Raw genomic sequence first — 16,465 nt, 5'->3', positions numbered from 1 at the left:
CAGTGGCTCCTTCCTACATTGGAAGCTGAGGAGCTGAGTTACTCAACTCTCCCTCTCCCTCCCCCTCTCCCTCTCCCTCTCCCCCCCCCCCTCCCCCTCCCTCTCCCTCTCCCTCTCCCTCTCTGTGGTTAACTGGCCAGATTTCTTTCTCAAAGACCAAACCTTAAACCCGATTCACTCTGGAGCTCATAGATTGGACAACAATAGGTCCCTGCCCAAGCACCACTTCATGGTTATTTTGTGGGCCCTCCTTGCTCAGAGTGAATATAAATAGTAACTATTTCTCTTTTGGCCAGCAACCCTGGGGGTCTTCCCCTCCCAGTTTGATTTTTTTTTTTTATTAAAGGGGCCATTTCTTAAAGAGGCCTATTCACTGAAAGGGTGTTGCCTCACCCAAAGTGAGAACCTGCAAAGATCTTAGCTTAAAAAGGCCAGGGTCTCCCATTGTGTCCTGGGCCATCTCTAGTCAAATTGATGAATATATCTGAGCACTGAACTCTGCAGAAGAAAGGGAGGCTGGTGACCTTGCACAGCCCTCCCTCACTCAAATCAAAGTCAATTGCAGGTCATGACACCATCTCCCTAATATCATGGTCCTCTTGGAGAACAAAGGACAAACATACCACAACCAACATCGGGATTATTCCCAGTTGGGGGGCGGAGAGGGGGCGTTGTGACAAGATGGAGGGGATCACAACAGAAGAAAGAGGAGAACAGGAAAGAGGCATTGCTGATCCAGCTTCTTTAACATGCCTGCCTGGGTCCCATGCTGAAGAGCCACACAAAGCCACCTCCTTTTGAAATACAATCAGATGCGTGAGTTATTTTGTCCTTTATTCTACCTCCTCTCTCAGACACCCAGGAAAAGAATCTGAATCAATAGATGTCAAGAATGATGAAAACCTATTACCCAGGAAAGAAATGCATTCTGAGGAAGATCAAAGGATAATGAGCAGTAGAGACAGGCTGTAGGCCTTTGTAGGGATCTGGATGGGGGGTGTTGAGTGGGGCTCATGTTTCCATGTGTCATCTGTTATGCTCCATCTTTTACAATTATGCCACCAGGGATGGAACCAAATAGTCCCATTATGCCTTTGGAGAGACCCCTAGGAGCCCAGGTAACAGGACTGGTTAGTCAGTTGTACCACTCAGACTCTCAGAGTCTGAAGGGACCTCAGGGGTCATCTAGCTCAGCGAGTTCCTGAACAGGAATCCCCTCCACTGCCTACCTGATCAGTGATCATGCGGCCTAAGTCTGAAGGCTCCAGTTATAAGCAACCCCCTTCTTCCCAAGAGGCTCATTGCCCTCTTTGGCAGCTCTCATTGCCAGAAAGAGGTCCCTGACATCCAGCCTAAATCAGTCTCTTTGTCACTCCCCTCCCCCAGTTGCTCCTAGTTCAGCTGCCCCCTAGGTCCCAACAGAACAAAACTAATCCTTCTTCCACCTGAAAACCTGCCAGATACTTGGAGACCACAATCATTCCCTCCCCTGATTCCCAGAGTTCCCTTCTCCAGGCTAACCATCCCCACTTCTTCCCACGGCCCCCTCTATCATCAATGTCACTCTTCCAAAGTAGTGCTGGGCCAAGAGCACAGCCTCCAGCTGAGGTGTGACCAGGGCAGTGGTCAGTGCCAGAGCTCCTCTTCTCTTAGTGCTGCCTGAACACATTCATCGTGTTTGCTGGTGGTGCTTCTGTGCTTGTTCATTTGTTTGTTTCTTTGTGGCTGCCATATTAACTGTTGGCTCACGTTGAGCTTATAGACCCTTAGCATCTCTGGGCCTTGCTTTTCCCCCACAATTAGCTTTTCCTTATTCACATCAAACCTAGCTCCTTCTGCCACATATTTTTCTTCTTCAGAATCCAGTGATGGGCTGTTTCCATATCAGTACTATGAGGGGAGTTGGATTAGATGACCCCTCGGCTCCTTTCCCATTCAAAATCCAAGCAGTTCTTAGGACCTCATCTAGCCTAAAAAGGGACCCCACAGAACTGCCTCCTGGTATCTCTTAGAGTTGGCTAATCCCAGAATGATATCGGGACCAGAGGGAGAGGTTTCAAGGTGAATGATGTGGAGCAAGCGCCCCTGCCAGCCATGGAAGCCAGAAATGGAGAGAGCGCTCACAGTCTAAGCCCAGACTAGGAGGGCTGAGGTTTTCCTGAGGCTTTTGTGGGCTGTGCTACCCATTGCCCATTGCCAGGGGGTACCTGCCCCTACTATTTTGATGACATCAGTTCTTGTCTAGCCTCCAAGGAGCCTACATTCTCTAGCTCTCCTGGTTAAACCAAGGATGAAAATTTTTCCCTGTAGAATTCAATTGAGTCACAGAGAGATTGAAGAAAAATAGGAGAGTGAAGGGTAACGAGCAGTGCATTGAGAATGAGGGGATCTTTTCACAAATCCCAGTTCTGACCCTTATTACTTGTGTGACCTTGGAGGAGTCATTTGTCCTCCCTATGCCTCAGTGTCCTCATCTGCAAAATGTTTGAGTTGAACTAAATGACTATAGGATTTAGAGCTAGAAGGAAACATGGAAATCCAAGTTTCTCCTTCTACAAAGGAGGAAACTATGGACCACTGAGGGGAAATCATTTGTTCAAGGACACACAGGTAATTTCCAAGGTCTCTTCTGTCTAAATCTGTGGTATAGTGGAAAAAGACTCAGATTTCGAAGCAGAGGACTTGTCCATACTGCCTGTGTGACTCTGAACAGGTCACTTCACTGCCTCATACCTCTTCTATAAAATGAGAATAGAGTGAGGTAACCTCGAAGGCCCCTTCCATCTCCAGATCTAGGATACTATGAACTTGAGGAGAGAATTTTTTTTTAAATCAAAGCAAAGAAAAATATAACACTAAAGATTAAGATAGTCAAGCTTCCATGTGGTATGGGAGATTCTTCGGATACCGCTGGTAAATTAACGTTATGATGGAAAGAAAGGTAACCTCAGAGTCAAGAAGACAGATATTCAAGTTCTTTGACATCTACAGACTGTGACCCTGTGCAAGGCATTGAATGTATCAGTGCCCCAGGCACCTCTCGAGGACTCCAAATGACAAAATGGTTCAAGTCTACATTAAGAGAAGGAGTATCCTTACCAGTTCCCTCCATCAAGGAAATAACTGATCTGTACAAAAAGAAAAAAGAGAAAAATGTCCAAGACCTTCTTCCTTTTCTGCCCTTCGGTGTGAATGATGAGTAACAATAAGAAGAAAGCGGAGGAAAAAACCACGGAGATTCAATTTCATAAGCACGTCTTGCAGGCACTGCATATTACCAGATACCAGGGAAATCGAAGTTGTTCCCTTCTTTCACCTCCTTCCCTCCCCAGGGAAGGCCCCCAGGGCAGGACCAGAGTCACCTGGGATCCTGGAAATGTCCTGACTCCCGGTCCAAAAGTTCTTAATTGACAAAAAGTAAAAATGGAGTGCAGAGGAAAGTGACAAAGGCTTAGTGCCATGAAGATATTTCCAAGGCCCCGCTTTGACAGCAGCTGTCAGCATTCTGACAGATTCACAGTTAAAACCGTCACAGAACAGGTGGAAAATGGAATTCTCCCTGGTCCCCCTTCCCCAGCCCCGACACTCACCCACCTCCCCAATGAGTGGCCTCTCCCACACAGCAGCTATCATCCAAGGAGAATTCTTGCAGCTCCCCATCTTAGTGACCCCATATAGACTTGAGAGGCCATGTTGTAAGTGCAGTTCTGCTCCACAGCCTCAACGTACATTTCTTGAGCCAGCACATTAAAAAAAAAATCCAGCACAGGAAACAAAACACAGAAACCATCCGTGAGTTTGTGTGGGTGATTTTTCTTCCATTTTAAATATAATTTTTGCTTTCTTTGTTGTTCTTTCCTGACAGATGTTCCTGTCAGTTTATCCCCATCTCAATCACCTGCTCCAACAGGACCATCTGGACGAGAACCGGAAAGGAGCTTAGAAATCACTTAAACCCATCCTCCTCTATTTACAGATGAGGAAACTGAGGTCAAGAGGAAACAAGTGACTTATTCAAGGTCACATGGGTAGAAAATATGCGGAGGAGCCAGAATTCCAATCATTCCTCAACAAGCATTTCTTAAGCACTTTCTATATGTCAGAGGCAGTGTCATGGAGTGTATACACATGGAATATTTGTATTTGACTCCAAGTCCAGTGTTCTTTCCAATACACTATGATGGACCTTATAAACAGAAAGGATATTTGAGTTGGGAAGTGGCCAGACCTGTGGTGGATGTAACTTCAGAGGCCACTGAGTCTAAAAGAAAGTATCCTCTTGGAAACAGCCCTAGGAAGTGGTCATCCATCCTCTGAGGAAAAATCTCCTGAGACAAAGAGTTCACCATTTCCTGAAAGAGCCCACTTCGCTACTGAATAGGGCTGAGCCTTTGGAAATCCTTCAAAGAATCACAGTACTTCGGAGACTGAAGAAAGCCAAGACAATGGGCTTTGGAAAAAGACCTGGATTTAGATCTTGATTTAGTCACTTACTGGATGTGGGACCCTGGGCAAGGCTCTTGACCTTCCAACACCTCCCTTCCTTCACACTTACAATGAAAGTGACAATAATTGCCCTGCCTACTTGACAAGGCTCTGGTAAGAAAAGTGCTTTATAGCTGGGAGTTCCATTGTCGTCATCATCATCATCATCATCATCATCATCATCATCATCATCATCATCGTTGTATTCATCATTATCCCTGGAGAGAGGCAGACTTTCCACTTTTGGCCAGGTCCCTTCTTCTGGATAATCCTTTATCTCTGTCTCTGTCCATTTGTCTGTCTCTGTATATGTGTGTGTCACAAGCACACACACACACACACACACACACACACACTTCCTTCTTAAGGCCTCTGTGCAGCTTCACATATGAGGAACAATGAAGCTGGGCACTCTTTGGTCTCTGTGTAGTTAATTACCGGGGGACGTCATTGGATTGTTCTGCTTTCCAAATCCATAAGAGAATTGTTTGGAATGTTCTCATTCTCTCAAGAATTTGCCAAAAGCTCAGATACAAAGGGAAGGGAAGAGATGAAGGAAGGCCTGTCTTCTCTCATTGTCAGTTAAATTCAGACATGTCCTCCCCAGTCAATATCGCTATCCCATCTATAAATAGCATTGCAAGGAAATAGTGGAGATATGGGACTGTGATGGGATGAGACTGACCCTGTCAGTCTGGACAGAGCTAAGGGGCAGTCTGAGGATTCTGGTTGGATAAATGGAAGCCAGTGACATGTGGGATATCAGGATTTATCATTATCAGTTGGAGACTATTCAGCAGTATTCACAATGGAGACCCAGATTAGGCAATTCTTCCCAAAAATGAAATGCATGTATGATAACTTGTCCACACAGCTGGTTGCGTGAATAGCAACATACAGTGTGAGTCCACATTAAGGGGCAGCTAGGTGGCACAGCAGATAGAGAACGGGCCCTGGAGTCAGGAAGACATGAGTTCAATCCAGCCTCAGACGCTTGACACTTAGTAGCAGTGTGACCCTGGGCAATTCACTTAACCCCATTGCCTAGCCAAAAAAAGAGTCCGCATTGAGAGAGGCCAAAAGGACATACAAGAGAAGGAAGGTGATGATTCTACTGTCCTTTCAGTCATTGTCCATGGGGCTGAGAGCTATTCTTGCCATCACAGTTTAGGGAAGGCATTGAAAAGCTAAAGAGTCCCCAGGGGAGAATGGACAGAATGGACAGGGGAGCAGAGCCCCCATGCCATGGGAGAATCATTTCCAGGAGGCGGAGATGCTTACCTTGGGGAAAAGAAGACTTGGTTGTTGGCTAGGGGAACTGGTGAGAAATGGGTAGCTCTAGCTCTCTCCAAATAGCTGACTGGCTGTTGAATGGCAGAGAGAAGACATGGATGCACGTGTGTCATTTAGCCTCAAAGAGGAGAATTTGAAGACCTGGGGTGGAGGGGAGGGAAGGAGCACAGAACAGGATTAAGGTAAGGAAACCTTCCTAGTAGTGGAGCGGGCTGCCCTGGAAGAGCCATGCTTCCCCTCATGGGAGGACTTTAATGAGCAGAATATCAGACCAGGCTCTAAATGCCAAGCTAAGGAGTTTGTATTCTATCCTAGAAGAGGCTAGGATCCCTTTTTGGCAGCATTACAGAGATGATTCATCTTTGCAATAGATTGGATCCGATGCTCTCTGAGGTCCCTTCCACCTAAGAGATGCTGTCCTAGACTTCATGCCCAGGCCTGCTCAGGCCTGCCCATCCCTGCTCCTGTTGAGTTGCTGGGCCTCCACACATTCCCAATGCCTGCTAGCAGTGAAGAAACAAGTTTGATGTCCTGTGGCAGAAAATCTGCATGAGCAAGGATAACCCTTGACTTCTTCCTGTTTCTTTTGTAAATCATAGCTGGGCTTTTTGCAGCACTCTGCTGGGTGCTGTCCTTGCCTCAAGTCTTTCCTCTCTCTAGTCCATCCTCCAGTCATCTTTCAAAGTGTTCTTCCTAAAGTACAGATCTGATTATATGCATTAGATTATGAGCTCCTGGAGGGCAGGAATGATCTTTGGCCTCCTTTTGTATATCTAGTGCTTAGCACATTGTCTGGCACATAGGTGCTTAATAAATGTTTATTGATTGAAAGTATTTATTGACTGATGTCATCTCCCTATCGAATAAATGCATGGGCTCCCTATCACCTCCAGGGTCAAATAAAAAACAAAATCCTGTTTGGCATTCAAATCCCTTCATAACTTAACACCCTACTACTATCTTCAAGTCTTCTTATATCTTACTCTGTCCCATGTATTCTGCAATCCAGTGACATTGGCTTCCAGGTTCCTCCTCAAACAAAACATTCAATCCCTCAGTTTCATGCATTTTTACTAACTATCCAGCATGGCTGGAAATCTCTCCCACCTCATCTCTGTCTCCTGGCTTCTTTCAAGTCCTAGCTAAAATCCCACATGGATTCCCAAAGTGGGTGATACCACTCCCTGGGGGGTGCTAGAATGATCTGGGGGGGGGCAGTAGTAGTGTCAGGTGCAATTGGGGGTATTGAATAAAAATAAGGGGGCAGTGGAAGCACAAGGAAAGAAGAGAAGGAAATTTTGAAAAACCATTCATACATGTTTCATCTGTTGTGTGATAGAGTTAAAGTTGTAGTGATTACATTATTTTCCAAATAAACAAACAAAATGCAAGTTATAACCAATCAGTTGTCAAAGCCACTGACAGGTCTTAACAAGCAAGTGTTGGCAAGAGAGCATGTCATGCATTGTTGGGAAGTCCAATGTGCATAGACAGCAATATGTGCATGTAATGACTTGTTTACAATATGATACTATATGGTTACATGATACCGTATTGTGTCATCAAAATTTCAATGCAGAAAAAAACCCCACAAATTTAAAATAAATTATTAAATTTAAGACATGTCATTTAAATATATATATTACATATTTTTTGAAATGACGTAACTTTCAAAAAATATAAAACGGTTAAAGAAAGTAGATTACCGGGGGGTGGGGTGCTGAGTAATGTTTTTTAAAGGGTAGATAGGCCAGATAAGTTAGGGAACCTCTGTTCTATAGGAAGACTTTCCTAGTCCTCCTTGATCTTGATTCCTTTGATCTGAGATTATCTCCAGTTGTTCCTGTCTATAGCTTGTTTGTACATAGCTATTTACATGTTGGTTCTTCCATTTGACTGTGAGTTCCTTGAGAACAGGGATTGTCTGTTACCTCTCTTTATATCCCCTGCACTTAACATAATACCTGTCATATAGTGTGCTTAATGAATGTTTGCTGACTGATTGACTCTTCCCCCAGATTATCCACAGCCTCTGCATCTACAGGGGAGAATAGAAGGAGGGGATGAAGAATCAGAAAGCAGATTCCAGTCCAGTATAAGAAAGAACTTCCTAACTGTGAGAGCCAAACAGTATTTCAGGGAAGTCCCTCTAGAGGTGGCCAAAAGTTCCACAGTATTTGAGGAGCTCAAGTAGAGCCTGAGTGACTCTATGCAGTGGGTGGGGCAAGGGGAGGCAGCAACTGAGCAAAGAGCAGAGAAAGCATTCCCTCAGCAGTCCGAGAATGAGACTTGAAATCCAACCTCTGATCTTTACAATCACTCCCAGCTAAGTGAAGAAAACACTGGACTTGGGTTCAGGAAAATGCAATGGGAACTTTGCCTCAGATATTTGGGACCTGGAGGACCCTAGGCAAGTTATTTAATAACACGGAGAATAATAATAATAACAATAATAAACAAAGTAGTTGCCTATCATGCTGTATGTGGATGGATGGATGGGTAGATGGATAGATAGATGAGGGGAGGGGAAGAGAGAGAAAGGGAGAGAGAGAAGGAGGGAGGGAGGGAGGGAGGGAGAGAAGGAGAGGGGGGGGAGAGACAGAGAGAGAGAGAGAGAGAGAGAGAGAGAGAGAGAGAGAGAGAATGAATCTTGTTTCGACTCTTTTGCAGTGAGCAATAACTTCTGGAGATCCCAAGTCTTTCACTGTTGATGTGAGAAAGTGAGAAAGGCTCCCAGATCATTGATAGCTACCCTGGGACAAACCTAGGGAAGGAGAAGAGTCACATTGGATGAGCAGCCAAGGATGGGGTGCAATTGACATGGTGGAGAGATCAGCCACCTTGAGGAAACCATAGATACACTGGAGTGACAATCATGATCCCTTCTTTCATACCCATTATGTCATTTGATCCTCACAGCCAACAGAGCAGGTGCTACTACCCCACATTTTACAGATGAGGTAACTGAGGCCCAAAGTGATGAAATGAGTAATAAACTAGTGAATGACCAGAAAGTCATGTAGTCTAGGCTAGATCCCAGACCTTCTCATTATCAGATGAATATTCTTTCCTCCATATCACTAGTTACTAAAAAACAGCATTTTAATATTTATATCCAAGTGACATAAATTGGCTGGATTAATTAAAAGTTATATTTTCAGCCAGTTTGGTATCATCATAACATTAAAACGTGCTGGATGGCTCAGTGGACAGAGCACCAACCTCCAGTCAGGAAGACCAGAGTTTAAATTCAGCCTCAGACATTTACTGGGGTATGATACGGGGAGTTCACTTAACCACTATTTGGCTCAGTTTTCTCACCTGTAAAATGGGGATAATAATAGCACCAACCTTCTAGGGTTGTTGTGGGGATCAAATGAGGTAACAATTGTAAAGTGCTTAGCACAGTGCCTGGCACATAGGAAGCCCTATATAAATGTTAGCTATTACTAATTTCTGTCTATTTTGTATTTATTTTCTTGCATGCATATTGTGTTACCTCACCCACACCTTGGGTAGGGTCCTTGAGGGAAGGAAAAGTTGCATATTTCTCTATGGGTGTGTGGGGGGAGGAGGGTGATTTTGCCTTGCATGAGCTAGGTCCTGAAGAAATATTTGTTTGAATTCAATTAGATTAGATTGTAGAGGGCCTTGAAATCCAAGCTGGGGAGGTTAGACTTTATCCTGAAGACACTACTATAATCCAGGTCCTTGGTAATGAGAGCCTGGGCTCAGGTGGGGCTTTCAGCACTGAAGGAAGGTGATGGATGTGAGCCAGGCCCTCCTGGCCGGTCTTATCTGATACGCCACTCTCCTGTTACCCTTCCATTCCCCTGGGAATCCCAGAAGCAAAGCTATTTACAGCTGCTCACTGATCCATGTCAGAGCAGAGGTCACTCCTAAGATTTCCAGATGATTAGGTATTGGGGAGTGATGGGTTATGCAATGCCTGGACAACACCTGACACCTTTCAACACCGTCTGTAAGGCTTGAGTAAGCCTTACATTGTGGATAGCTCTGGACCGCGCACAAGGAAAGTCTGATCTCCTGAGCTCTAGTCTGACTTAGACTGGCTGGTACAGGACCGACTGGCAGCGAAAGTTACAACAAAAGTTAACCCAGCTGTGCCTGGCCTGGGAAGGAGAATACCACCCACTCACTTCTCCAATCAGACTTCTGATTTCCTCAAGCTCCTAGCACACAGCTGAGAATGGCATCGGAGGTTACAAACCGGCTTTCTTAAAGCCCTGTGCTCTTTACTTCATAAAAGGCCCCCTCAGATCCTCACTGCAAGTTCTACTGATTGTCACTTAACACAAGTCTCAGAAATCTGCCTGCCTTATTTCCCAGGCATTACATTAGAAAGTGTGAGGTATGTCCTATAAGAAGGGAAACTGATTACAAGAATGGTTGGTCAATTTCACCAAACACATGGCTGAGTCTTGGGGAATTGTTCGTAAAAGATTCAGAATCGAGTCACTGCCATCACAACTCCAGAACAATTGTCCAGTAGGACCTCAGACTCATTGACTCATTGTTGTAGACTATGAAAGAACATAGTGGAAAATGGGGCAAACATTTGTGTAGGCTATGGAAATTTAGCACCTACTGGAGCCTGGAAGGATGAGGAGGACATAAGTGGGTAAAAACAAAGGAGGCCATACCTGGGTGAGGGGCCAGCATGAACAAAAGCACAAAGATGAGAAAACCTAAGGCTCAGTTAAAGAAAGTCAAGTACCTTAGTTTGCCCAGGACACTGGGTAGGAAGATGAAGCCAATAGATGTCATAGAAGATAAGTCAGAAAAGAAAAGTGACAACAGACTATGGAGGGCCTTGAATACCAAGGCTAGGAAATGAGCTACTCCAGGCAATGGAGAACAGAGGAAAGTTTTGAGGTAGGGAGTGACAACCATTCTATTCACCTGAAATTGCTATGGCTCCCATCACTTCCTATGGTTGGATGCCCCTGTCTTTCCTCCACTGTGGGAACACATTATCCCAAGTCCCTCATTCTACAAGCCCTGATCACTTATTCCTCCATCAGTTAACTGTCTGTGCAGAAGCCTGGCTAAGATGAATGAGGTCTCCAATTCGTCAGCAGGGTACTTTATTGCCCTTCCTGTCACTGCTCATGTAATTAATACAGCTCTCTCTTGCTGAATGTTAGTGTATATATTTAAAATTTTTCTTCCAGATATCAAATACATCCATATGTGTAACCAAGAGAGGCATGAATGGACAAAAGAGTCTCAGGCAGAAGGTAGATAATAGAGAGAGAGATGATAGATAAATAGATGGAAATATAGACAGACAGATGGATAGATAAAAGAAACATACATACATGTAGATAAGAGATAAATAGTCAAACGGATAGATGATAGATAGTTGTGGATGTAAGATGGATAGACAAATGGTAGGCGAATAGACAGAGAGATAGATGACAGATATAGAGATAAGTTGATTTTGAAAAGAATGAATATGCTAATATTTCAAGGATTCAATTTGAATGAAACAGAGGTCTTGCTATCAGGGAGCTCACTGTCTCTGGGGCACAGTCCTATGCGACTGCCCAGGTAATTGCAAGGGATGGCGATGTTAGGCTCTTGAGAGCCTCTGATTTGCTCAGTTTTCCTTTCCTCATGGTGACTCCTGCTGCCTCATCCTCCAGACCACCCTTTACAGACAATATCCGTAGGCTAGAAGATCTGAGAGCTCCCTGGATCTAGTCCTGATTCCTCCTGTGGGATTGCTTCCACCACACACACAGTATACCCATTGCCTCAGGACAAGGTGAGACCATAGACAACCCTATGATTCCGCCCAGAATCCCTGTGACTTTCCAAGGAAGCAGCTCCTCCCATACTTCTCCTACACATGCTGTCTTCCCCTATTAGAATGTAAGCTCCTTGGGGGCAAAGATTATCTCTCTTTTGAAGCACTTCTCTTTGGTGCTCTCAATAAGCTTTTTCACTCATCCATTAATTCATTCTCAAAATAGGCCCCAGGGAGGGGCCTTTTAGTACTTCTCTAGGATGGAAAGACAATCTTGTCTCCACATCTGCCTCTCGCCTCTGGGCCTTTTAGCAGGTGGTGCCCCAGGTCACCGTTCCCACTTCTGCCTCATATAGAATCCTGAGATTCCTCCAAAGGTCAGCTTAGGTGCCATCTCTTTCACGCAGCCTTCCCTGAATCCCCCAGTAATTAGCATCCTGGCACTCTAGAAATGACTAGAGAAAGCCTGGAACACCGCAGTATCTTAATCAATTCTTCTTGAACAAATGGCCATTCACTATGTAGCTATTTGTGTATTTGTTTTATAGTCCCAGGAGAACATAAGCAACTTGAGGGCAGGAACTTCTAGTTCTACCTTCCTATGCCTAGTGCCTATCCCAGAGCCTCCTCAGCACATAGTAGGCACTTAATAAACGCGTGCTGAATAAACTATTGGCTTTTGATACACAATACCATGTGATAAGAACATAGCCAAAATGCAAATCAAGTGCAGACATCTGAAGAGTGAGGACATTTATGACTGAGGCTAATCAGGAAAGGCTTCCTAGAGAAGGCAGCATTCGAGTTGACCTTTGAAGAATGGAAAGAATTGCCAAAGATGAAGAAGTCAGCTCTGTGGCCTCATTGTCCTGGGTGTTTCCTCCACCAACCAAGATTTCGATACCTTCAGACCTTAGTAGAGGATTTTCTTAGCACAATCTCCCCCTCCTTGTGGGTGACCAGTGCTGATGAGCCTCTGCTTGGTTGGTCTTCTCATAATGGACATGGCCCATTCTCAGGCTCCCATCAGAACCCTGGGTAGCTCAGTAGGACCTGCCAAGTAAGTCAATGAATTTGGGGTTGGTTTGGTTTTTTAGTAATTCAGTTCCTTTTCTTCCTTAGCAGAAGGAAGCCCACACTGGACTACTTTTACCTTTGTTAAGAGAGCTAAGAATCAATGAATCGTTGGCTCTCACCTCAACCTGCTGTTCCTGTACCTGAGCCCAGGGCCCCAGAGTTAGGCCACCTCTCCACACATAAGAACTATAAGGAAGCATCAGGATGCAGAGCGGCCCTCCCCAGGCCCTGCTAACAAGTTTATACAACTGCTCAGACCTGACAAACACTTAGGGAAAAAAGTATTTGGTCCTGATTTGCTGTCTACATTCTCAGTCCAACGGAGGCAGCAGCACACACATGGACAGTTCCTTAGTGTGGGAAGAGAAAGAACTCAGCCTGCCCTGTGCAGATAGCCTCACTCTCCCAAAGAAGACAGGGGCAAGGCCTGCAATTCAATGGGCACACTGGTGCCCAGGCCCACCCTGTCTCTCCCCTGCCTCCAGATCAGAAGAAAGAATGGCTTCAGAATAAAGGCTATACTGAAGGACAGATCCAAAAGAATACACACATTCACTGGGCACCTAACTGTGTACCTGGGCTCAGGGCAAGCACTCTGGGGCAGGGGGAGGAGAAGTCAGCTCCTCTGGAGGATGGAGCTCACAATTTGTCAGGGGAAATGAGACAAATTTAAAGCATGTTTATAATGCACACACTTCCTACAGAAAACTGAGCTGGGTCCTGGGGGAGGCACAAAGTTGAGACAATATACAGCCCCCACCCTTTAGAACCTTTAGTCTTATAGTGGGAGGAGGCATAGACTGCTTGAGGGCAGGATCTGTTTCAATTTTGGCTTTGTATGCCCCAGTCAGCACACAGTAGGAGCTTAAAAAATCATACTGTAGGATCTCGGATCATAGACTGAAATCTTGGAGAGACTTTAGAAGCCTGTAAGTACAAAGCCCTCATTTTACAGATGAGGAAACTGAGGTACATCAGGGAAAGGACATGCCCAGGGTAACATAGCTAGTCAGAGTTTGAGGTGGGATTTGAACCCAGATCTGCTGCACCACGATTCTTCTCATAACAAATAGATACTTGTTGATGGACTCTTTGACATAAAACCAGAGGACTCTGGTGCATTATCCAGCTGGTCCCGATTAGTACAAAGAATGAATCCCCTGAAACAGTCACATTATTCATATCCATACCGCAGGTTTCCATTAGGTTCCATTAGGAATCACATTTTACATAATGAAAACTTCAAATAGTGCAAATTCCAATACATGTGACCAGTTCAGGGCGTTCATTACTCTCACTAATCCAGACCTAACTGTTCTTCAAGATACATTCAGTGTAGCAAAGGGGTTGAAAAGGAAAAGTGTTCCAGGCCCAGGTTTAACTGGAAGGCTTCTTGGGCAAGGTCTCATTTGAATTGAATTGTAAAAGAAAACTGGAGAGGGAGAGGGAGAGGGAAAGGGGAAGAGAGGAGAGGGAGAGCGAGAGGAGAGGGAGAAGAGAGGGAGAGAAAAGGGAGAGGAGAGGGAGAGGAGAGGAAGAGGAGAGAGGGTTCTTTTCTGCAGATATCCTCCCAGCTGGCAAGCCTCCCTTCTGCAACTCCACACACACACCTATCTGCCAGTACTGCTCATCATTATCTGATCATTCAGGAAGCCCTTCCTAGTCACCTACTCTGTACTAGGCATGGTGCCAGGGACTAGAAGAAAACAGCAGAATATCAGAGTAGGAGGTGATTATGAAGGGCTCTAAATGCCAAGCTAAGGAGTTTGTATTCTATTCTAGAAGCAACGGGAGCCACTGAAGGTTCTGGAGCAGAAGAGGTTCGTGGTTCAATGTTTGCTTTAGGAAGATGATCCTGTTGAAGTCATGTGGAGGAGGGATTAGAGAGGGGAGAGTCTCTCCCAGCTCTACAATAAGAACCTAAGTTCCACGTCTGCAGGACCGTGTCACTTTCTCTTGGGAAAGGCAGCCAAGAGGGGAGAGCGGGCAGGAGAGGAGGCCAGACGAAGCCTGCTTTGGAATCTCCCCTACTATACTGACTGGATGGCAGTATGATAATGGGCAGTAATGGGTATGATAATACCCATTTTTGCCAGTTTTCTCCTCTGTGAAATGGGAATGCCATCTCTCAGAGTACCTTCCTCCCTCCAAGAGCTGTGGAAGGCTCAGATGACATAATGGTGCTGAAGTTCTCTTCAGAGGCATCATTAGCTCTTGGCACCAGCAGGGCACAGAACACGTCCAGTACCTCCCACAGAGCCTGGTGCATAGTAGCCCTGAAAAAAACCATTGAGAGATCGTGCAGTAAATGCTGGTGCAATTGGACTAAAGAGAGCAGAGGAAGATGCTGGGCTTCTTGGGTTTGTGGAGAATACTCTCAGATTTTTTGCCTAATTTTTAAATGAATCTCATTTGATGCTTCCTGACTTTGTCTGGAAACTAATTTTCATTGTTTTTCTGGGCTACACCCACCTCCTAGTTTAAGGCGACTGGTCGAATGAAGACTCAATATGGACCAGAAGGAAACAGAGGAAGCTCTAGGCATGAATAAGAATTGCACTGCTCCTCTCTGCAGCACTTTGGGGCCTCCTTTGGGGGGTAGGGGTGGAGGGAGAGACAGACAGAGAGAAAGACAGGGGGGGGGGAAGGGAGAGAGGGGGAGGGAGGGGGGGGAGGGGGGGAGGGAGAGAGAGAGAGAGAGAAAGAGACAGAGAGAGAGACAAAGAGACAGAGAGAGAGAGAAGGGAGGGCAGGAGAGAGGAACCATTGCAATATCCCTTACATTACAGAGCTCAATTAAAGGCCCACAGATGTCAGATGATTTGCCAAAGACCCCACAGCTAAGATCAGAGCTGGGGCTCAAAGCAGCATCTTCTGAGAGCTGCTGCTCTCTTTCCACAAAACCTTCTGGCTTGTCTGGTCTGAGCTGTCTTTGTGAAAGGCTACCTGAGCCCCTGCCATTGTCCCCTCCTCCTGTGTGGTGCCTCCTCCTTTGGACTTGGTGTTATCTGGATGCTCCTGTGTCATATTTGGAAACTTGTAGAATTCCAGGCTGGAAATGACCATGTTCACAGTTGACAGGCAGCTCCCTTTCTATGACCTTGAGGGGGGAGGGGCGGGAAACAAGTCGGGCCCTGCTGATAAGGATGGTTTCTCTCCTTAAATAAAACATCAGAGAAGCTTAGATCTGTACTAGCCATGACCCCCAAGTTTCCTGAGCTGCCTTGAATCAGAGAATGAGAGTCAGAAAGCATCCTGGACTCTCTCTTCCTGCCATGGCCTAAAGACCAAGGTTCCATGCTTAGAGCCTTGCCCTTCCCCTGCCAAGTCCTGCTTAGGGGAATCTGAACCACCCCAGTGAGGGAGGGGCTTATTGGGCTGCCCTACCTTGGATGCCTCAGTCTGAGCCCTGCTGGGACAGGGTGGATGAGTCGCCTTCATATGGAGGGCTCAGCCCTGGCCCCAGGACAAAGTGGGGCTCTTTAGGTCCCTCTTCCTTTGGTCTCCTCCACCCCTCTGACTCCCCTTTTAAAGGCATCCACTAAAGGAGACTATTGCTTTCAGTGCAGACTGACCCACCTAAATGTTCTGCAAAGCCCCTTAAGTCACAGTCAAGAACTGTAAAACTGGCACTCCATCCATTATACCACATTACCTGCTGTGCCCTTTTGGGATAACCAATAATCCTAACTCCAGCTCAGCCAGGTCATTACCCACTCAAAAGCCTTCCATGGCTGCCCATTGCCCCCGTAACCGTGGGATAGTAGGAGGAGCCCTGGGCTAGAATCCTGGCTCTGCCTCTTACCAGCTGTGTGACTGTGGACCTGATTGGTGGGG

The sequence above is a fragment of the Vombatus ursinus genome, unplaced genomic scaffold, assembly GCF_900497805.2.
Source record: "Vombatus ursinus unplaced genomic scaffold, bare-nosed wombat genome assembly UNPS02010394.1, whole genome shotgun sequence".
Taxonomy (NCBI): domain Eukaryota; kingdom Metazoa; phylum Chordata; class Mammalia; order Diprotodontia; family Vombatidae; genus Vombatus; species Vombatus ursinus.
Note: the sequence above shows the minus strand (reverse complement) of the source record.